Source organism: Rhea pennata, chromosome 2 (genome assembly GCF_028389875.1).
Source record: "Rhea pennata isolate bPtePen1 chromosome 2, bPtePen1.pri, whole genome shotgun sequence".
Lineage (NCBI taxonomy): Eukaryota > Metazoa > Chordata > Aves > Rheiformes > Rheidae > Rhea > Rhea pennata.
This window is the reverse complement of record NC_084664.1, coordinates 43,553,842-43,578,169: the sequence shown is the minus strand read 5'-3', so window position 1 is coordinate 43,578,169 and position 24,328 is coordinate 43,553,842. Positions and strand designations below refer to the sequence as shown.

The following is a 24,328-nucleotide window of genomic DNA, read 5'->3' as shown; positions in this document are numbered from 1 at the left end:
CCTATTTGGACATATGCTGTGTCCAAATTAGCATGAATAATACTCCTTCTGAAGATACTTTCTTTACGATTTTGCAAGAGTCTATCACAAAATGAAACAGCGTGCACACTACAGACTTAAATCCACTATGGCTTCCACCCACTTTAACTGAAGCAACCTCAGTGAGCTCAGAAATACAATTTTACCTCAAAAAATAATAAAAACAACAAAATATTGGCATTTCCAGAGCAAACAGCAACCTAATCAGTAATGGGCACACCTTTAACGAGTCCTAGGTGTTGTTCTCAGATTTGAACTTACACACATTCCTGTGGTTCTATTTCCCATATGAATCCAGATCCGTCCCTAAACAGACTGACTCATCCATCAGCTCTGGAGGGGAAAACGGAGGACTCATTCCAGGCACCTGCACTGAGAGTCTTCTGCTACTCTGCTCCATGCAACTCTTACCCCACACAAGGCATTATACTGATGCACTTTTGTGCCTGACAGATCCTCTGACACCTTAAAGAGAGGGAAAACATAACTTTCAAAAAGACGGAGCACTGAAAAGGGAAGAGGGATAGCAAGACAAAAAGAAAACAGTAAAAAGGTTAGCGACTCTAAACATTCTCATTAGTATCCAAATATTTGCGAGGAAAATTACACAAAGTTTACTTTTAGCTACCTCACTGCACTGCTATGTTATAATAAAACATTTCTCCACCCTTATTGGGAAATGCAGAAGTGCTGCACTTGTTTAAGCCTTTTGAAGACTTTTCTAAATTCTCACTTGAGAATACCCTACCTTTTGATTCAGAACGATTACTTTCCCTAGAGGAAAGAAAGAAACACACTTCTCATTTCAGACCTTTTAGGCTGTCTCGCAATCTTCTAAAACTACTTTTCTTTATTGTGCCAACATTCAGCAACATCTATAATGGACTTTGTTCTTTAAACACAGCTTTGGTTCAGAGAAAAACTAGAACAAAAATTCACAAGTTCTTGGGAAAAGAAAAAAGGAAATTCCTGGCAAGTTAAAGATTTTAGACCCACATTGCACAATTGGCACATGGGACTACAGCATCAGAAAATTCAAAGTTCATCTACCCACATTCCCCCAAACTTCATTAAGGGGAAAAGAGCTGAGCACTTTTTCTCAAGAAGGTGAAAAAGGAGGGCATCTTCGATTCACCCTGCCAACGTTCATGTCAAATATTCAAACGACAATATTTTAGAGTGCAGGACACACAGCTAAATTTGGCAACAGGAGGCACAGAAAATTGATCATCATTCCTGCTATACCCTGAACCAGCCATCCCTCCTACAAGGAAACTCAGCTTTTTTTTTTTTTTTTTTTTTTGCAGAAAAGCTTCACCCCTGATTCCAACAAATTTTTTAGATGATCACTTCTCAGGGAGGGCATCACTCACTACTCATAGGTGCGAGTCCTTCATGCAGATGCCAAGAGACAAAGCTCCTGTCTGAGAAGCTTCCTTGGGATTAGGGCCTCCACAACCTGGCCTTTGTACCAGTACCCATGTCTCAGTCCTAGCAAATTCCCAAATCCTGTGCACACCCAGAATGCCAGGTTGCTGTGGGAGTGGGAAAACCTCTCCTATAGGGCTGGCAAGAAAGAAATTGCAGGCTTAGCACAGAAATATGTTAGTGTTAGCAGGATGTTTTACCTTTACACCTACCAGGGGTTACAGCCCTTAGAGAAAGCATTCCAACATTTCCTGACCTTCGCCTCCTCCCTCCTTCCGCAGGCAAACCCCGCGTTTCAGCAGTGTGGTTAGGCTAAGCCATCCCTTTATGCCCTTCATCGCTTTAGCAGGGCCGTCTTACCCAGGCGTTTGATCTGGTATGATCTGCTGTGTCCCTAACAGCTCTTTACAGACAGCACTTCCCTCTCCTATCACCTCCAAACCTGACGGCTAAAAGCCCGAATTGAGGAACACCAATCGCTTCCCTCCAGTGAATTACTGTGGACAGAGCTTGGGGGTTTTGTTTGGTTTTATGAGGGGCTGGACAAACACACTCCACTGGTGCTCCACCCCCTAATTAAAAAGCAAAGGTTTTCATCAGTAAGAACTGCAACGCAGCGTAAGGATCCAGCATGAACTTTACAATGTCAGGAAGAACCCCGAAGCTAAAAGTTGCTCTCCAAATCAATGGCCTGACACAGATGCAGGTCTGTCCTGCCTTTGGGGCGAGGAGCTTTGCTGTGAACGTGCATGCCAAAGGCCGTTTCCTTGTACAACGCTGAAAGCGAGACTCCAGCACTGCTGCTACTCTATGGCAGCAGGGTATCTGACTTTCAACACAGCATTTTCTTTTCTCATTATCACAATTGCTGAACAGCAATATTCTCCTTATCACATCAGAGGTATATAGGGTTCTTCTCTAATTTGAAAAAGAAAGTCTGGGGCACACGAAACAGGTTTCAAAAGGTTTCAACAGATCTTTTTTTTTTTCCATTCTGGTGTGAAGATGATGAAAAGATAATACAATTAAACATTTTTATATTGATTTTATTTTGGAAGCGAAGACACAGAGCACTCACTTTTAATTTCCTTTTTCCAGGTTCATTCTTTATTTAGCAAGAACTATAAAAACTCTTTTGAAAAGTAATATATTCAAAACTAATAAAATCCAAGAACAAAATATTTTCAAAGGCAGCTTAGGTACAATTATTAAGTTGTCATATAAAAACTTCTAATACTGGAGAAGGAACAAAGTTTATGGCTAATTTTTCAGCCCAAAATAGAACTGTTTCCAGAAGCATCCCTTTTATCCAACATCATCAGTAAGTAACTCCAAGAACATAATGCATATGACTGAAAACAGTAAGCCTGAGGTCTCCATCAATGTTAGTAAGACGTCCACCTCTGACTAGTCTCCAATTTTCACTATCGTGAACTTTCTGCCTCAGCAGTCAGCCTACGTTTACTGACATCAACTGAACACAAGCTTAGAATCAGTAATTAAAAACAAGCAACCTTTTCTTCTAGATGGCAATAGTGAGGTGCACTTCCCTGATAGCTGATTTTAAGAAATGAAACACTGCAGCTGACAGAGAAAGACTGAAATTACTGAGAAGTTACCCTGTCAGTCCCCTTCATCTGCAACTGAATGCACCAAAATGCAGAAACAACAAGAACTGAAGGGCTGAGATTGCATGCTTTCGAAGCCCTTTTTGTTAGCTCTTGCATACACCCATCATTTCTACATTAGCAAAGACGCAACTTCTGTTATAAAACAGGTACTTATTAAATTCAACAGTATTTTTAACCACTTTCCTTAAATAATGCTAGAAGATGAATAATGTTAGAATGTTAGTGCTTCTCATTATTAATAATACTCTTAAAAACAAGGAAATTATGGGTGCTGAAGTGAGAACGCACTCGGCTGACTTGTTCAGATCACATCAGAAGCAAAAGTTTTGAGCAAGGATGAGCAGCCCTCACCCCGCAGGCAGGTACGCTGTACACTACATCTTACCACCGTAACTATTTCCCTGCAATTGAGAAGGCTGCTTAGGGTAGCAAAGTAAATGAAAGAATACATGTGGTCTCAGAATTGGCCCCTAGTTTCCCATTACCTTACACTAATGAAGTTAATTACCGATGTATGGAGGGTGTGGAAAGTGCTATTCTGCAATTCAGGATTAAAGGCTGCAGTCCACAGCTTTCAGAACCAGAATTGAAAACTAGCAGTGTTAGCACACATGATCGAAATGGCTTCATTAAAACAACAACCAGCCAAGACACAGTAATTCCTGTCAGCAAGGCTGCTTCTGGAGCACGGAAAGTCACCACTTACCCATCTGCAACTCTACAGCAAGAGAAAAAATAAAGACTAGTGCAACCTAGAGAGTCCTCATTCACTTCATGTTTTTCTAATGATTCCACCAGCAAAATCAAACATCCATAAGCTTTTTAAAGCAAGTTACTTATCATCAGAGCATTGCCTGGTAAGTTGTGCATGTCACAACGACAATACTAAGATGACACTGAACAGAGAGATTTTCTCTCAGCTTGGGAAGACTAGACTTCTGCAGCAGTATGCTTGTGGTGCAGTGATACCACCGTACAGAAAGCTCAGTTTCAAAAGGTATCTTTACACAAATTCATACTGGAATTAACACAAAAATCTTTATTAGATCTGGTTGACAGTCTGATTCCATAGAGAGATATCAAGCACAACAGCTTTTTGCAAATAAATAGGCACTGAGGAACTAAAATCAATGGCAAAGTATAGAAGCAAATATTCCAATTGTTGGCTTGTGAAAAAAAGCCATTCTCAGACAACCAGGAAGAGGTTATGCCAACTACTGCTGAACAAAACAGATTAAAAGAGCTGCATGCATCTGATGCGTTCATAGCTGTTCACACAGTATGACAATGAGAAGGGTTGAGGCGATATTAGACGATACAGCAGCATGGATTCAATCTTTAACAGATTCATGCAAAAAATTTTTTTTTTTGGCTCACAACCAAGGAAGTTGCAATACTACTGACATTGCACAGTTCTCTGTTGTTGTTCAGCATGTTAAAAAGAAACTGCTATAATTAAGGAAGTGCTTGGCCTCTGTCCATTTTGTTCCACGCTGCTGCCTCACACTTGTTTAAAGAACTGAGAAAATTTGTTGAAAATGTGGCAGATAGTGAAAAATGTTAAGCTTGAATGGTCCAAATTAGACAGTATTTGTACAGATAGAGCACCTGCCACGACTGGCAGGAACAGTCATACCGATTTGCAAGAAAAGTTTTTGGATCAAAAGTTATTGAAATATCATTTGTATCCATCAGGAGACTTTCCTGAGCCAGAGATTTAGGTTTCTTACATGTCTAAACCCTGCCATCTCCTACTCTAGCAAAATAAGTATTCGTGCATAGAGCTGCCAACAAGCACACCATGTAATTGATGAAAATGAAGAGCAGACTATGTATACAATGTGTAGTTCGTCTTCTGTCAAAGGGCAAAAATCTTGAAAGATTTTGGAAACAAAGAATGATAAACACAATTCTTTAAAATAAAGGACTAACCAGTCAAACAGTCTGCTTAAAAAGAAGCATGGGATGAGAAATCTGGTCTTCTCTAGATCTCAGTTTGCAGCCTCAACATACTGGCAACAAAGGATTGCCTATTCAAGCAGGAAAAAAGAAACGGCTTGCCTATTGCTGATTTTCATCCATGTGCTGCTTTTAAGGCAAAGCCTTAAAATGATGTTCTTAATATATTTCAGCTGGTATGCTTTATCTATTTGCAGTATGTAAGAACTGACAGCTGAAGTGCTGAGAGATGCTGTAATCTGATGTTTTCGTAGTTGCTTCATTCTAAGCTTGAAGATTCTAGAAAACAACAATTTTCCATTATTTTCCTATTTTATAGTGTAATAGAGACAATTTCCCTTGAATTACAGTTTGAAATTTCTTACCTTAAAGAAAAAGAAAGATATTCCAGTAGCAAGAGAATAAAGAACGATCTATGTTTTTATCTAATGAGCAAGACCAGACACTTAGCCAACAGCAAAATTTGAAAACGAGTACTTAAAAGCATTTTACCTCTGATACAGGTCTTAGCTTTAAGTGCTCATTCAGATAGGGACCAACACATATTCATGAACAATAACATCCTATTCTATTACAAATTTTGCTAAAAATAGACTATTCAAAAGTCACCAATTCTCTTCTCAATGACCTGGAGTCAACAAAGTTGAAAACAAGGGCAGAAAGGATGTTTAGAAACTCTGTCAGACTATTTGAACGTTGCAATGGCAGTTGTACTTCTGCTACCTTCATTGACAGAAAAAAGAACTAAGGATCACTCTCTCTTCAGACACATTAATAACAATAAACGACTTGGGATAATATGGATGAAATGATACATTTTAAAGATCAGGTCATCTGCAGCATATCTAGAAGAAAAACCCTAAACTCCAGCCACACTTGCTATAGAGACTGGCCTCCCGGATCTCCCGATTCCAGGAACCATACGAACTGTCAGCTGCATTTGAGCATTTTCCCTCTTTTCTGCAACTCTTGAATTTGCACTTAATAATTCAAGACCTTTTTTTTTTTTTTTTTTTTCCCTTGGCAAATACAACTTTTGTCCACAAGGAAGAAAAGAGAACACCACCATCTCATGATAAAACTTCAGACTAAAAAGCCTATTACAGAATCTTTTTTAGAAGTGCACGAAAAGGTTTTTTTTTTAAGGTAACAACATATTAAATACAATACACAAATACTGCCACATGAAGAATTAAAAGAATAATTTAAATAGAAGTGTAAATAGATTGCACCAATTTTCATTATCCAACATGAAGGAAATAGGTAAGGAAGTCAAAAATTAAAATCCTGGCATGTTAAACTTATTTTGTGATCTGCATGATCTAGCAACCAACTTCATACAAAATTTTTGTTCCAGTTCTCCTCTCAATAGGAAGAAATACTCACCTAAGAAAATCCCAGAGTATGCATGGGATAAGTGAGGTACTCTTGAGGTAGGAAGACAACTTTTATGAACTGAATATTGTATGCCCAGTGTTTTTGTTTATTCTTAACTACAGTGTCTCTATAATAGCAATCAGCACCGACTCACTTGAACATCCAAATGCTCCACCCTTTTGCTGAATGCTATTTACATGCACATAAAAATGTATACTTTGTAAGTACTGTAACAATACTTTATATACAGAATACAGGGAAGAAAACTTTATCCAAGAAGCACATTTTTAATCTAAACAAGGGAAACAACCATGACACGTTTTCACATGTCCCTTTAACTCTCAATACAAGCGTACTAAGTACTGAGTTCTTCAAGCACTCTTACGAGATGCTGAATACCCTGAATGCCCTTGATCATTACATGCAAAATATCTCTAGTTAATTTTTCACAGTTTACCAAAAGTGGGTCATGTCCTTTTGCAGCTTAAATATTCCCTTTGAAATCAATGGTATTATGTCTGGAGGGAAGGGGGAGGACAACTTTCACTGCAACTTTGAAAGAAGAGCTGAAGAAAATGATAACACTATTAAAAACTAACAACATCCACAAAGTACCTCTCTTAAGACCTCCCGTCACTAAGACACGTTACATTTAAAAACACAGACTACGAGGCAACCCCTCAACAGAAGAAAAGTCTGCCAGACTTCCACGATTTGAGCAAAATGCAGGCTGTTATTTAAGTACTACAATACACAGACAATATTTTCCAAATGAGAACTCTATGGAAAAATTAAAAAGGTCCATTCCCTCCCATCCCTTCCTGTCCATCTATTTTCATTATGTGTTGTTTTCCTTTCTCAATTTGTTTACTCTGTTTGCTTCTCTTTTTACTGTTACTTTATAACCAGTCTCTTCCTTTATTAGTCCCTAAATAATTAAATAGCCTCCATTTACTTTCCTGCTTCCAAGCCCACGTAACATCCCATGTATCTGCTGTTGCTCATCTCTATCACCTTTCCTCTCACTTTCTCCTGTTATCGTATCTGTATTTATCTATTTATTATTTATGTATTTATCTACTTAGCTGGTAGAGATCAACTTTCTTCTTTTCAAAGCACAAGTTAACACCTTTATAAAACTTAAGAAAGCAGGACGGAAATGTAATTTAAACACACATTAACCGGTTGAACTGACTCTGGAAAGCAGAGGTAAACCTTAATCAAGCATATCAAGATCTGTAGCATTAATTTTCATCTCTGGTTAAGTAAAAATTCCAATTATCCAGCTGAAAGTATCTCTGAAGAGGCCTTTTACCACCACCAGTTATCTTTTTATCTGTAACAAGCTGAGACATACAAAAAGTAAAGTCCATGTGCCCAACAAGGTTTCTAACTCCCACTAAAATCAACTAAATTTGCTCAGCCGAAACATCTTCTCCTCCTTTCCAAAGCCACTCCGCAAGGCACAGCAGGGAACAGAGCCAGCAGGCCAGGCTGGCCCCAACCAGTGACTTCATCCCCGGAGAAGAACAAGGCCACAGTCAAGTCCAGCCTGCACCTTTCCCTTGTCTCTCACTTTTCCTCTGTTTCTATTGCATTTGGCCTTCTTGCTCTGTTCGCATTTCTTCCTTTCATCCCTGTAAGTCTGCACCCGCCAGAGATGGAAAATGCATTTTAACTGAGCTACCACTGACTTTCCCTTGCTGAGGGAACACAGGACTCAGGAGCTGTGCTGATCCTTTCAGTAAAGACTTCTCCCATGTCCAGTGTTGAAGTCAGAGAGCAAAGCAGCTGATTTAAAAATTCTGCTTGACGAAGGTAGAAATGGAGCATTTAAAAATCGAGGGAGAACAATGAAAGTTACTTTTTCTGTTCAGCAGCAGTTAAGTATTGTGTTCACGCTTTGAAGTCCAAATGAAATCTCTATGTAAAGCATGCCAGTTCAGGCATGCAGCTTCATCCATAGAAGTAAACAACACAAGCCATCGACTCTAAGTACAGACACCAATTGCACATGGAAATCTTCAAGAAGTAAGAGAATACATCTAAATTACTGTCAAATAATGAGATCTCCACAGCAGTGGATTAGACAACTGTTTATCTAGATCATGAGGTCTGACAAAACAGCAAGTAAAGCTGACAGCACATCATACTGCTCTTTTTGTCTGCGATGTATTCATGTGTCTGCTGTACACCATATTAACAAACTGCACCAGAAAAGGAGGAAGCACACGAGCCACCTTATGAAGAGCACTAGATTCAAAGAAGAAGCTGAGATTCAAATTCACAGGAAGACCACTAAATTTGATGCAACATAACCTCGAGTGTGTTGGATTTAAGAGTAAAAGGCACATGTTCATAGATGTATTTATAGACTCTAACTGTTTTTAAAATACTTTCTGAACATGCTGAGAAATTCCTATACCCTTACTGCCTGTAGTTTCTGTAGATGTATTAACTTCTGATTCATGCCAGCTCTGAAGCGCTCTAATAGATTCGTACCTTCAGGAGGTTATTTATAGTTAATAAGTTAATATTTAAAAAGAGTTGGTCATACTAGCTAAGGTGAATGTTATAAATTCCATTAACTCCAATAATTTATTCTCAGTTCAAAATACTTACCATTTTAAGATAAGGTTCTGTTCAAGCACTGTAAGTTTCTGAATTTCATAACTTCCTAACATTTCTTTATATTTAATAAAAAATAGATGAAAAAAACATAAAGATTACTTCACTAGCAGCAGAATACTAATTTAATCGGCCTTCTCAGGTGGAGACTGATCCAAAGACCATGCATGTAGTCACCAATACAGACAGCAGTTACATGTAAAGCCTGTGACTGCAAATCTCTCTCTCCAAAAAGTACCATCGTTAGTTGATCGTCTAATTAATTGAAACAGTAATAAATATTTCTACACATTTTCCTGCTTTCTTAGAGCCTTCATTTCATAAAAACATTTAAAATCATCCTGGCTGTAAGCCAGGTATTTCTTGCGCTACTGATACATGAATTCCTACTGAAGTCACAGAAACTACTTATAAAAGCTAGATTTAAAAATGCCTCATTATTTAACCTAGTCAAAAAGCTACTTTGTAATAAAACAAAACATTTTCACTGAATTTAAACATCCAAGTTCGGACTTCTAAATAAAGTTTAATTTTAAAAATTTCATTTCTACTGTTTGGAGATTATTTCTTGAGTTGGCACGTGATATGTTTGCTCTGAAGTTACTCAGGTTCTAACACGGTTTCAACAGATGCACAAAAAAAATCCTGTCTTTCAGAAGATTTGAAATAAGGACCGCTGTAAGGCACACTGTAGAGACAAACCACGAGAGTTTCCCTAAGTCTTGTTCTGGTTTTTATCTGTGGCAAAACTCTCATGGGTTTTACTAGGCTAGATCCAGGGCATAAACATATACGCCTATCAAATGATATTTCTTTTTCAATTAGTCTCCCATGTGGGGCAAAACCCATGGATGATTGATAGATGCCAATACGATCCTCCTCATCATCCACTCCAGGCCCAGTTTCCAAGACATGGAACAGCTTCAACTTGTCCTAAGCCAACGTTAAACTGCAATCACTCACAGCACCTCATCTTACACAGACAGAAGTCATGGCAAATTTTACAGCAGAGCTCAGGGAAAATGAGGTCAGGACTCAGTGACCCATCAGCAATAGCTGAATAAACGCAAGAGATCTGGACTTAACTCAAATTCTGCTCCAACCGAAGTCAAAGCCCTCTCGCTAGCTTCAACAGGGGCAGCCCTCACGCAGCACCTTGTGTTGTACTCCCCGACAACATGGCCCAATCCTGCCATCGTGAGTCATACGAGCATTTCCTACTTGTAGGTGTAATCCCATAGAAACCCCAGGCAACTTGAATGAATAAGGGCTGCAGAAACAGGTTAGCAATCCCACTGCTACCATTAACTCCAAGCAAGATTACTACTCTGAGCCTGAACCCAAAAATTAGAAGCAGACTGACCCTGAACACAGCAAAGGTTTTGCAAATTAGCTTAATTACTTTGTTCTTTCCCTCTAAATAAAACAAGCTCACTGTGTGTCTATCCTTTTTAATTAAATTACTATAAATAATATCAAAATGTAAATCATATAAACACTGCAGTGTTCTATACCAAAGAAGTTACCACTTTCAGTAGCACATGACACACACCTTGCAAATCGAATGTATAAATCATTAGATGGATTACCACTACAACAAATTGTTCCCGATTATGTTTCAGCATTTAGGAAAGGCTGTCCTATTCAAAGTTTTAGGTTATAAAGGCACTCATTTTCCCTTCCTTTCAAGTATCTACGGTCTTCTCAAGTTACTATTTTTTAAATAATTACAATCATCTCAAAAACATTATCTTGTTATTTTCATACATATGTCAACGCCGCTGTGCTCACTTTGTTGACACTAGCATTAAATGTAATTTGCCTGGTTTTCATTCTAAGTAGTTGGTTACTTCATGCTTTTCAAGTTGACCATTTTTATTTTGTAATCAACACCATTTCTGCTGTCTAGAGATATTCAGAAAGACTGAGCGACACACTGCAGCCTGAATCGCTAGTATTTTCCAATGAATACTCTGCAATCTTCTCATTCTTGCAGGAAGAAGCCAAGAAGGAGAGAAACATTACCTCTGGCACCTCTGCATTCCAGATTTTGGGGGGACATAAATTTCTGGGCGCCTAAGGGAGCAGCCCGCTGTTCTTGGAGCCGCACACTCCCGCTGCAGCTCAGCACCGGTTTGCTGCAAGCCACGGGGAAATTTCTCCACCGGCTTTAGGGTGGTGGTGGTGTCCTGCTCGCAGCACGCCGTGCCGGACCGCCCCGGCCCCAGCACCCCGCACAGCACCCAGGCAGGATGCGCCGGGCGGGGGGCAGGCCGCGCTGCACCTGCCCTTCCCGGGCAGCCCTCCTGCCCCGGCAGGGCCAGCCCGGGGCCGGGGTGGCCGCAGCTCACCTGGCAGCAGCCGGCCCTGCCGCGGCGGCCCGCGCCCGCCCGCTGCCATTTGTTGCTCGCCTTGGGGACGAGCTGCGGCCGCGGCGCGGAGGAGCAGCAGCCCTTTCCTCCCCGGCGCAGCCATCGCCGCCTGCTCCGTAGCAACTGGTCCTGGCAGGTCGCGAAGTGGAAAAATCCCGCGGCAGCACAAGCAGCGTCTTCCCCCTCTCCCCGCCGCGCCTCATCTTTCCCCGCCGGCTCCGCGCCCCGCGCTGCCTCCGCCGTGCTCACTCATCGCCGCTGCATGCGGAGCGGCGCGACCCGCGGCCGCCCGCCCCGCGCACACGGCGTGCGCACCGCGAAGAGGCGCCTTGCAAAACACACGTATGCCGGGGGGCTTCCTTTTTTTCTTCCTTTTTCTTTTGTATATATATATATATATATATAAATTTTCTTCCTTATCCTCCTTTTCGGCAGGGGATCGGGGGGTGCGGCTCCCACTCCCCTGCCCGCTCCAGAGCGGGGCTGGCGGACCCCCCGCCCGCAGCCTCCGCCCCGCCGCCTCCCCCCCCCCCGCCTCGGCGGAGCCCGGCGCGGCGCTGGGCGCTCCCGGGCCGCGCCGGGGCTGCGGCCGCGGGCCAGGAGCGGGCAATCCCCGCCGGCCCTCGCCGATGGTGCCCCTCCCCGGCCCGGCACACGGCAGCAGCCCCTCCGCAGCGCCAGCGCCTTCCCTCCCTCCCTCCCTCGCCGTCGAGTTTTCCCACGGCGCCACAAAAACCAGCCCCGCGCGGCGGCGGAGACCCGCAACTTACCCACGGCAGCGGCGGCCCGCAAAACTTCGCGGAGTTGCCGCGCCGCCCCACTGCGGCGCCCCGGCGGCGGCTCGCCCCGCGCCGGAGCGGCGCAACAGGCGGCCCGGCCTCACCGGGCAGCGGGCGGCCGCTCCATGGGAGCGCCGGGCGGAGCCTGCCGGCGGCGGGGGCAGCGCCCGGCTCCGCCGCGCCCGCCCGCCCGCCCGCCCGCTGCCTCCGCGGGGCGCGGGGCCGCGCGGCTCTGCCTGCCGCCGCCGCTCCCTCCTGCCGTGCGCTGCGGCTGCGGGCAGGGAGGGAGGAGAGACGGAGGGAGGAGGGAGGGAAGGAGGGATGGAGGGAGGAGACTCCCCTCCGGCTCCCACGCGCGCCGCGGGGAGCTGCCCCGGGCTGCGCGCCCCCTCTCTCCCCCTCCCCGGGGGGCTTCGACCTGGGCTTGGCTCTGGACCCCCATGTCGCCGGGTGGCGCCGGCCGCCCGTTTCGGGGGAGCCGCCGCCGGCTCCGCCAGCGCCGGCTCCGCGACGGTCCAGCCGGGTCCAGGAGCATCGCTGCTGCCTCGCAACCGGCGCTGGCCGCGCTGGCGGCGGGCGCGCTGGGTTGATTCGCCGAGGGGTGCGGGGATGCCTCCGCTGCTCTCCCCAGCACCTTTCCGGGTGCCCAGCAAAATATGAATTGTAGTACTTGTTCTTGTCAGTCTTACTGAAAAAAAAAGAAATATTGTCAGCAGATAGTATTTGTTTTGGGAAACCTGCTGCCGCCCATTTTTTTGGCGAGATAGGTGAACCTACCCTGCACTTAACCTAACCGACCTGCTGCTTAGGATCATTCAGGCCCCTTTTTAGCACCACCGTGATTCTTGCCAGGATGATTTCTCTAATTCAGAAAGATAATTCTGTGAAATGCACTACCTTGCAGCAACTGCATGGACTGTCAAAATAAAGGCTTGAGCCAACAGCAGCAGTTGCTGCCACTCTCACTCATTCCTGCTCTGGCTGTGCCATGTAAACCTTCTATTTACTTTGTGCAGCAAAGGTTTCTGTTGTCTGTTTCCGATTTACAGCACCTGGATGAAAGAGTTCAATAAAGATGCTTCTTTGCTTAGTAGATGGTTTGTTTCCGTTAAGGTAAAAGGCTTTGAGATGCTACATAGAACAGAAAATGAATTGGCTTGGATTTCCATGAAGTTTTTTTTTCCTTGTAACTATGCAAATCAGTGTTACATCCATATATGCTACTGATAAAAAGAGACTGTTGGGTTAGAAGGACCACTGCCGTGGCCGTAGAATAGATGGCCTTTTCAGGGGAGAGGTACTAAAAGGGAAACTATATGATTAATACACTGCTAAATTCTATTCTCCATCATTAAAACTCAGCCCTGAGCGAATAATTACTCCCCAAAGTACTCTGTCTGAATTATATTGGCAAGGTTATGTAGGACTAGGCCTTTGCATTATAGCAAATCCTGCTTTTTTGCTCTTAGGAATATTCGCAAATTAGCTCAGTGACATGTTTATGTGTGCTTATCACTCTACATTCTTACTAGTACAAACAGAAATAGCACTACAAGGAAATGATAAAATCACTTTCATCAGTTTCTTAGATGTTCCTCACACTCACTGACTTAGCCAACCTGTGAAGCCATACCCAGTTGAAAACTGAAAAATTATTAAGTGAGCATGTATTCCTGGTCAGCATGTGCCGGATTATGCCACAAAGTCAGTGCCCAGAAGGGGCCATGACTGGATTTCATGTTATTTGCAATGGGACATGATTTTCAGACTTTCCTTTGACTGAAACCAACTTAAACTTATTTTAAGGCAGTAGAAGAATATTAATCATTGCTGAGAACCCCAAAACTGATGTGCAGGAGCCATTGATCCAAAATTCAGCTTGTTTTGATATTTTTGCTCTTCAGAATACAGGCGCACAACAGCTGGGTACAGCACCAGGCTGGATGTATGTGGTTGCTCATGCCCCTACCTCAAAGGCTTTGCAGACCTGCTTGTTTGGAGTGACTTGCTGCTACTGATTTTTTTTTTTTTTTATGAAAAAAATTTAGTAGATTTATTTTTCATTTTGCTCAATAGAAAAAAAAATTTTTTTGATTAGGTAAAAATGCCATGTCTTCCATGGGTCAGTTTCCCTTTAAGACTGAACCTGTAGTTATACTATGCAGAATGAGCCATTTGTAGAGTTACATAGCATAAAAACATAAAGGAACACAAATCTTAGCTTGCATTCATCCTGTCAGCTTAAGTGTGATTGTTTGTGCTGAGGGAAAAGAACCTCACAGAGGGGCAGAAATATTTGTTTATTTTTGTTAGAATTGCAGCTCATAAAAAGTTTTTGGACCAGCTGCACGGGAGTTACTGGTTGCTTACTTATATTCAAAGACTTGCTCTGGAGAGCAGCTAAGCATCTGTAACTGCAGCCAAAATTAATGGGTGTTTGGTATATCTTTGAAGAAGACAAAAAAGTTATTTTAGAGGGGAAAATTACTGTGAAGGGTTGCACAGCTACTTGCTGTTAAAAGTGTCACAGATTTTAAGAACCAAAATGCTGCTGATATCATGCCCCTTCTGTTAGCCATGTGCAGAGTAGAAAGAATATATTATTCTTCTAGGTAGAAGAAACTTTTTAACTCTTGAGAACATGCTCCATGAGCAAACCAACTAGCAGATTTGCTCACTGGATTATTGATTAGCCCGTCCATTTTACAGGATGAGTAGAAGTGAAAGGATCAGTCCCTTATTAGGAAGGGATATAAGTTTAATGGATAAAGAGAAGGTCATTTGTCTTCCCTCAGATAAGGAAAGGAACTGCTAATACTTGCTGACTTATGCATATATACTTACGAAAATTAGGGCACATAAAATAATAGGTGATGCCAGATGGTTCTTCAGTTTATCTCATAAAATAATTTTGATCAGTATTTATAAATATTTAAGGACTCACTACTACAAACTTTTACACAAATTATTTTTCCTAATGCAAATAAACTTATATTCTGCAGAGAGACTGTGAGTGAGGATTATTCAGGAGAATAAGACTTTATGAGATTGGATCCTAAAACATTAACAAAATATTTCAATAAGTAAATTAAAGAATCATCTGGTACAATCTATTGCTTTTATCTTCCCAGATATTCATAACCTTATACAGAAATCAGTAAAAAATACAGCTTCTTCCAGTGTTGAAATAAATCAAGTGACCTTCCCTTTGTCCATTAACTTGTATTCTTTTTACTAGTGGATTACTTTTTTTCACAGCTAATGGTATGAAATCCATATGCGAGAAGTAGATATGTTAAAGAACTAAATCTCCCAACCTTCACCTCTAGCAGCACATGCTCTAGGAATTTGGACTATTTGTTCTGTTCATGGGCCAGAGTGTGATTTTCTGTAGAGGACAGTGAAAGAGATATTCTACCAGCATGGTCTTGCTGGAATTACTCTGTCCTCAAAAGAAGGACATATGGAGGGCCCAGAACAGTAGTCTGCACAGAGCCTTTCACAAAAAAATGTGAAATGTTGCATCCTGGAAATGCTAAAAGCAACACAGATCATAGTGTTTGTGGGGTAGCCATATTCCTAAACTGGGTATCTGTTTCTGTTGGCTCTCTAGGTTGGTGATGCCAACAATCTTCATACTGCTGTCAGCCCCCAGGCATTGCCAGTGCATTTGTAGGTGCTAAGGATTTGCCCCCAAGGAGATTAATAATGGAGAAAAACTACCTTTGCAGAGGGCTAGCACAAATCCTTTACATCATTTAATCTTCCTTTAGCCTTGTGCTAGCAATTTGCATAATTCTGGATTCCACCTTGATTTTCTAAGCACTGCTACTCTTATAGGATTCAAAGATTGGGGCTTAAATAATCTTTTCAGGAAGTACCCATAGCTTCTGTTTTCCTGTATCTGTAAAGTTCTATCATTTTGAAAGACTTCCCTAGTTTTGCACTTACTCTCTTTTCTATATAGTGAGAAATTGCTCTGTATTATAGAATAGTGTTTCAGTTTTAAATAACAGAAAATCCATAGTTTGTCAATAATTCATTAGTCCTAAAATAGAAACAGCAGTTGTAAATAAGCTCAATTAGTTCTGCTCATACTCCACCTAGCTCTAATTTAGGGGAAAATACAGGTAGTGAAATATATGTTTCAACTTTACACCTTCCATTACTTGGAATTGGTTTTTCTGGCTGCTCACAAAATAGGATGCATTTCTGGGATACTTAAATATTAAAAAAAGAACTGGAGAGTAAATATATTGTATTCAATTAACTAATTAATGGAAGTTAGATCTTGTCAGACATACTTGTTCGGGAGTTTTTGTTTATTTAGAAAATTTATTTAAAGGATTATAGGTCTACATTAAAAGAGCTGCTGTACTGATATAAGATACTTGGATTTCTGCAAGGCAGTTGACTTAATAGCACATGACATTTTGATTTCAGGACTTGCATTACATAGAATTAACAGGGCACACATTAGGAGGATTAAGAAATGTCTTACTGACAAATTTTAAAATGTAGTCTTGTAATGGTGAGGTTTTGTTCAATGTGGGGACCTTTCCCAGCACAGTCATGAAGCAGTCTTCATCTCATACAATTTTGTATTGTTTTCAGCATCTCAGCCATGAGATAAAATCTTTGTTTTTAAGGCTTGTATATGACACAGTGCTTTTTAGCAGAGTAAATAGAAAAGATATATTGCTTTTGCAGTGATTTAAATGATTTGCTTAAATGATCACTGTCCAACAGCCAGTGCACTAAATTCATTTTAATATAGTCAAATATAAATTAATACCTCTGGGAACCAGAAAACCTATGGGAATGGTCACTGTCTCAGGAAGCAGAGACTCAGAGAGTAACTAAAAGAGATTACCCTAGAAAATCACCCCTGACATGAGATCTCAGTGCTGAGCTGTGGAAAGGACTCAGTACAGTCCTTGCATGTTTCCAAAATATCAAGCACGATTCCGTCACCTACACTTTAAGGAAGATGAGAAAATATTGGACAAAATCCAAAATATTTCAGGAGTTAAGCGCTGATCTTTAGATGGGAGGCTTAAGGAGTTGGACAAATTCCACTTACTCAAGAAAGGTTGAGAGGATACATGAAAAAGATAACAGACAGTTGTGAGCTTTTTCACTCCTGCTGACAAAAGCACAACTACATTCAGTGACTGGAAGCTTAAGGTTAGATGTAATCAACCTTGAAATCAGATGCAATTTTTTAGCAGTAAAGGTAATTAAACTCTGTAAGAGCTTACAAAAAGAGGTGATGCATTCACCATTGCTTAATCTTGTCCTAAAGACTCTGGCTGTCTTTCTTCAAGATGGACTTTAATTCAGCTTCTAGAAGAACTTGTAATGGACAGAGTGGCCTCAAACAGGGAGGGAAGGAGGGTCAAGTCAGGCTAGATCCCGTGGTGATCCATCTAGTCCTAAACCCATTAGAGTGATGTATCTATGCAACTTCTTCTATTATGGTTAAATAAAATGGCTTGAATTACACCCTACCCACTCAGCTATTTGCCATTTGGCATTAAGATAATGAGTATAATCAAATCCCATCCTTGAGAGCTCCTACGTGTTGCCTGCAGGGATGAGGAAGAATTAATTCCCTGCTCCTCCCAGAGGATATTTGGCCTCATACATTCTGCAGCAGAAGTTTTTGCCTTCCCTTAAAGCATAGATTATTTATTTTACTGTAGCAAGGAACAGAGTAGACCAATGTAGAAAATTATCTTAGATATCTGAGGCTTGGGTTTGAATTAAGGCAAGTTCAGAAGCAGTAGAGTTTTTTTCTGGCTCAGATTGGCAAGGATGGTGGATTCTCGCTCTCTCTCTCTCTCTTTTTTTTTTTTTTTTTTTTTTCCTGGATTGGCTCTGTGGTTGTCTGAGCATGTTATGCCTAATCACTTCTCAATTATTATAGGGATTTCAGGCACTGCTGGTATCTTGGTGCTGCTCTAGACAAAGGATTAAAATACTATGAGCTAACTAAAATAACTGTCTCAACCTTGAGGTACATGTGCAACCCTTTATAGCCAGTGATACACAAGACATCAGACTAGACAATCTGAGGATCCTCTCTTGGCCTTAAATTGTGAGGAAATGTAAAACTTGTACATAATGTAATTACAGACCCTACTTTTCCAACAGTCCTGGGAATATCAAGAAGCAGGCATTTAAACAATGTTCACAAGTTCCACTGGCCAGGGGTGACAAACCCACAGATCATTCAAAAATGAAACAACTAATTCCAAAAATAAAAAAGAAATTAACACAAAATAGTGCCATTTCCCTGCATGTCTTTGCCAGAATGCATAGGAAAAACATTTCAGACTTGCTTGCCTTTAATAGACAAGACCTGGACTCACATCTTCCACCATTCATAGTCCCTCTCTTCCTGCAGCTGTAGGACAGAAAGTGCAGGACAGACAGACAGCTTGGTCTTGAAGAAGCCCTATTCAAAGTAGACTTTTGAAGGTTTCTGGCCAAAAGGTACAAGATGTTGTGCCTGTGTTGCAGTCAATGCCAGGTGAGGAGAGCTCAGATAACATCCTTTCCAGCAAAGCTTTCAGAAAGGCAGCATGATGCTTCACTGTGGCTGAGAGTTAAAAGTAGCTCCATAAAGACAACTGTTACTGAATAAATGTAAATCAACCATTCCTACAAGTAGTAGTGATAGCTTGTTTTTAAACTATTACCCAAAGTGTCATGGAAAGAATGGAAAGAAAACCAACTCATTCTAGTGAAATGACAGAAAAGACATGTACCTGTATCATTCCAGTATAGACACACATTTTCATGACTTACTGCCTCTCAATAATATACATATAAAATGAGTGTTATATTAATCACTAATAAGCATAACAATTATTAGACACTGAACTATTCATAAACAAAATGAGAAAGCCACAGTGTTACAGGTCCCCAAAATGTGAGCACTAGGCAACCTGCACCGCAAAGTAGATATAGCTTGATATAATGCTTATCATTGCAAAACTATGGATACTTTTGTTACTGGAGGGTAAAAAGCAAGGACACATTATTGCCTCAGCTCATCAAGATATTCTCCTTGCTTTAGATTTATCACAGGTTTCTCTTAAACTACAGATTTATTTAAGAAATGAACCCATCTCATTGAGTATATGTACAGACTGCAAATGGAGTTCGTATTGGCTCTGTAGTTCTTTTCCAAACAAATTCCCTATTGCATAATTCTACCTGTCATTTTTAATAGCTAGATGGAAAAAAATAGTATAAAGAACCATTGTTTATGACGGGACATAACAAGCAAGCAGCAGTGTCCCAGAATTAGTTTGTAGGGCATCTGGACAGAAAATCAGAAACTTGGTAGATTTAATGTTTCTGAAACAGAAGAAAAGGATATTTTTAAAAAATAAACCAGCAACAACTAACAATAACATGAAAGGTATTGATTCTAGACTTGGACATCTGAGATGTTGTTCAAGGGATATTGAAGATATTTCCTACTTTGTCTGTGATATCATGAAGACTAACAAAAACTTGATTGTTCTTGAAGAATTTGTTGGTACCTAGGATCTACTAAATTCAGTCTTCCAAAATAACCAATATTATTCATTGATTTTTTTTTTTAAATAATCTGTCCTAATGCTATTTTGAAAACTGTTAGCCAGATCTGTTGAGCTATTGTTCCTATTTCCTGAACATGCATATTTTGCCATACATTTACATGGCATTTTATATTAATACAAAAAGAAATATAGTGTGCCCCAGAGAGGTTGCTGACCTAAGACCCTGATCCTGCAGATATTTTTGCTCAATATTATGCACTGGGAGTACTGCCACTGACTTCAACTGAGCCCTTTAAAGAGTTTAAAGTCAAATGTGTACCTAAGTCCTTTGCTGACTGACACTTTTAACAATACCAACAGACACACTGGTAGAACCAAAACTATAGGTTAAATGATCCTGCATGCTTAGTGATTAGTTTCCACCTGGATAAAATGGGAATGTGTATACAATTTACTCCCAAAATAAATCTTGCCCACAAGATAAAAAGTGCTATATAAATGCCATTGTTGCTATCAGATCCCTATTAATTGGGTCCTTTTCTACAGCTAGTTTGGTAAAACAAGATGTATTTTCACCTTTGACAGAACTGTGTTCAAATCTTGCATTCAAATGAACCAATAATACAATGGACAAATACGCTGTGGTGTAATAACAGCTGTGTAATAGCAGGGGAGATGACCTGATCCCGTATGCAAACACACACACACACACACACACACACACACACACACACACACACGTATATACATGTATATGTTTGTGTATATATATATATCATGTATATACATACACCTATGTGTGTGTGTGTATGTGTGTGTGTGTGTTTGTGTACAGGAGAAATATATATATATTTTTTTATATATATATTTATATTTTATATATATATACACACACACACCATTTATGAAGATTTCCTTCTCTTCATGTATCAGGATATATGTCTGATATCTGAGGATTTCAGACATTTCTTGGTACTACTGTTCAGTACTGGACATCAGGGAAGGCCAGGATTGAAGCCCTAAGAAGATGTGTGTTTTTCCCCGCTCACAAACTAAGCTCTGAATAAAAGCTGAAAGAACCAGAGATCCTGGGAACATGAGAAGCACAGTGTCTCTGAGTTTTGGGGAAGGGGGACGAGCATGGCTTTCCCCATAGAAGCCCACTAAGGGATTATTTTATTACAAGGCACTGATCCTAGGCAAACTGCCAATGCTGAAATTACTGACTCTTTTGATATATCTGTAGTGATCTAGGAGAACAACTGTAAAACAAAAGAAAAGAAGAAAGAGGATCAGGTAAGCAGAAACATTTATAGTATAATTGCCTCCTTCCTTCTGTCTGTCAACAAAATCAGACTTTTTGCTCTTGTTTAACTAGTTGAATGCACAGATTTTGACCAGAGGGCTTGTTAACTATTAGTGCTGAAAGGTACTAATAGCTGTTGTCCAGAAAATTTCAAAGTCACTTAAACTCAATGGTCTGCCAAGAACTCTTTCAGGTTCAATGGAGTAATTGAACCTGTTAGTCAAAACCGATCACTAAGCAAAGGGGAGCAGTTGCCCCAAACATCCAAGAGGCCAGAGCAAATTCACAGTGGACACAGTGTTTATGTTGTTGCCAGAAATGAAGGCAGGGCTAGTCATTGTAAAGACCAAGTGGTCCATAGGGGAGCCCATGGTTTCCATCTCTAAAATAACAGCTGTGTTGTAGCCCCTCTTTTTGTTGTTACTTTGTTATTATTTTGTGATATATTCATTTAAAGTATAAATAAATAAACAAAAAGAATTAGACCAAAGATTTGGCCTGCGTCTTGCCAATGATGTCTGAGCTTAGAGGAAACAATGAGGCAAGGTCCCCAAATAATACTACTGCCAGCTGACCGCTGGGTTCACTAAGTCATATTAAAAGTATCTAAAATCATTAGAAATAATTTTAAAATCATCTCTGGGAAGCAGCTGAGCAGGTAAGAGAACATGAGAGAGAGAGGGAGAGAGAGAAAAAAATGAAAGTGAGGACATTAAAATGGACTGATTAATAAAGTATGAATACAAAGATGTGCAGCTGGGGTTTTACACTGGCACTTAAAAATAGCAATACCTATTATTCTGCCTCTGGACCTATATTACTTTAAATCTTTTAGAAACATATTAAAATTACTCAGAAATGGACCATTTTGAAAAGCTCCCTAGAGTTATGGCAGATAATTAAAAAGAGGTTCATTGTAAATCCCTCTGCCTACTTCAACAGTATTATCTACTTACAGACAGCCCTCAGAAGGGCAAAGCCACAGCCTTGATCTGGTAAAAATCACTGTCCAATGATGATATGTTGTTTGTGCTTACAGTAACTCAGCCTGAGAACAGTAACAGCAGATCTTATATATGGATGCTACAGTCTCAGGAGAAAAACATCAATTGCGTCAGTGTTTTTATTAATGAGATTTCTGAAATAGCATTATTTGTCTAAAACTGAGGACAGATTAATTTCAAAAGTCAAGAAGAACAGGTAAGGGAACTTGGAGAGTTGGTTGTATTTCTGTTTTCCATTTTAATACAAATATTACCATTCTTCATTTGTGCTATGTCATACAGAGGTGTTATAAAAATAAATGTAAAAATGAATTTGAGGAACATGAGTGGTTGAAATCTGGATGGTAAGATCTCTACATACTTATGTGTTCAGAAGTTCATGATCTTAGCAAGAATGTGAGTCAGTGAAAAACAGAGCAGAAAAATACTATAATTGATATGGAATTGTATACTGAAAAGAAAAGAACTGAACTGGAAGTTCTTGTAATCATCACTAAGGCAAGACGTATATCTGTATGTGACCTACAGAGAAGCAGATTTTTTAAGCAGTCTATCACTGCTATTACTAGATGTGCAAAACTGTGTTGCATTTTGTAATAGCATCCATCCGTATGCAGAAAGCTGGCACAGGCCTGTGCAATTTTCTTTCATTTAAGCCTTCAAGACAGAACTGAAGTGACGCCATGACCTTTTCTTCTCCCTAAAGTCAAGGAATGATTTTCATCTTACACGTTTCTTCTGTCCCTTATATTCAGATGCAAGAAGCAGTTGGGTAATACTTCCTAAATATGTCTAGCATTTTCCCCAGGTAGAGGTTGGGTGCACAAATATTGTGCATCCTTTTAAGGGTGAGTAAAAATGTAGCCTCTATTACCACAGGAGAACTGTAATGAAACAACATATCCGCTTTTATGAGACCTGCATAGGCAGCTCCATGCTTCTTACCGTTTAGTTTGAGTTGTTGCTTTCATCATGAACCTATTAGCTGAAGGCTTTAACGGAGCCAAGCAGCTTTGCTTCAGGCTACTATTTGGCACACAACCCACTGGTAGAAGAGTAATGGTTTATTTGGACAATTTAATAAATTTCGGTATCTCAACTGTTGCCAGGCTCAAAACCAAGCAAAAATGCATGCGGAAGTTTAGAGATTTTGCAAAGTTTATTCATATCACATAAGATATCTTTGTCTTTAACTACAGAAAGGGAGGAGAGTTCTGATATGTACTAATTGCCTTGCCAAATTAGGGGAAAAAATATTACAATATTGGCTGACATACTAATGGGTAAAAATATTATTTAAAGATAGCACAGTAAACAATTGAAATTCCAGGGAATTTTGTTTTAAATATCTGTTGATTGAATTACAATCATTTGAGTCATCTGAGATGGTGAAATATAAAGATGAATTTGGTGCTGTCCTTTGTACAGTGTTTTGAGATCTGTCAGAGAAAGCACACTTCACAGCTAAGTACATGTAATTGCTATTGATTAAGAAAGATATAGTTCAGTAACTAAACATTTTTGATCATTACAGACAGCAAAAAACAAGTCTGCTAAATACTAATTAAGTCTAAAATGATTTCAAGAAATAAGGGTTTGAAAACAGTTCTAATATATATGCAAGAAACACGATACAATGCATATGCTTTGTTGTAAATGCATTTTATCTTTTCTCTTTGCTGTGCTAGTTATTCTGTACATTTTCAGAATTCAGAATTGGCTTCAATAGGAGTCACAAAGCTAAAAGCCATGCAGCTGAAAATTTTAATTTGGAGCCTTTGAATCAAATGATTAGATGACTGTATTGGGTGACACAGGAAACTGGTAATAGAGTACATACTCTTTAGCCAGAAGATTGCTTGTTTGGATGCAGCCTCGGTCAACAGGCCTTCCTGAGGGCTGCCAGGTGCCTGTGAGGAATAACAATTCTGGGTTCTAAATAGCCAAATCTCCACATTGCAGATGAATAGTCATAACTTAGAGCTATTTGATGATCATTTTCACAGTCTTAGCAAAAAAATGAGTAGTGAAGAAGACTGTGTAACCCACTCGTAGGCTCTGTTCGCCCATTGCTCATGTAGACAACCCTTCAAATGACGTCGTTTGGGTACTACAAAGTATGCACTTGCTAACTACCTGAGTACCCCGGGCAGGCTTGCTGCTACTACTCTCATGGCTCCCCTGTTGTCAGTGGTATCCAGACTAGCTACTTAAACACTAGTGTGGCTTTGTCTGCAAGACCTACAGCC

General features: G+C 40.4%; 1 protein-coding gene across 1 annotated transcript in view; it reads right to left on the bottom strand.

Annotated features, from left to right (window-relative positions):
* Positions 1-12,281, bottom strand: part of LRRC3B (leucine rich repeat containing 3B) — a 47,967-nt gene extending 35,686 nt beyond the window's left edge. Inside the window, exon 1 of the mRNA XM_062567845.1 lies at positions 12,205-12,281. The gene's annotated coding sequence lies outside the window, so the exon portion shown is untranslated. The remainder of the gene's footprint in view (positions 1-12,204) is intronic.
* Between the last annotated feature and the right edge of the window lie 12,047 nt (positions 12,282-24,328).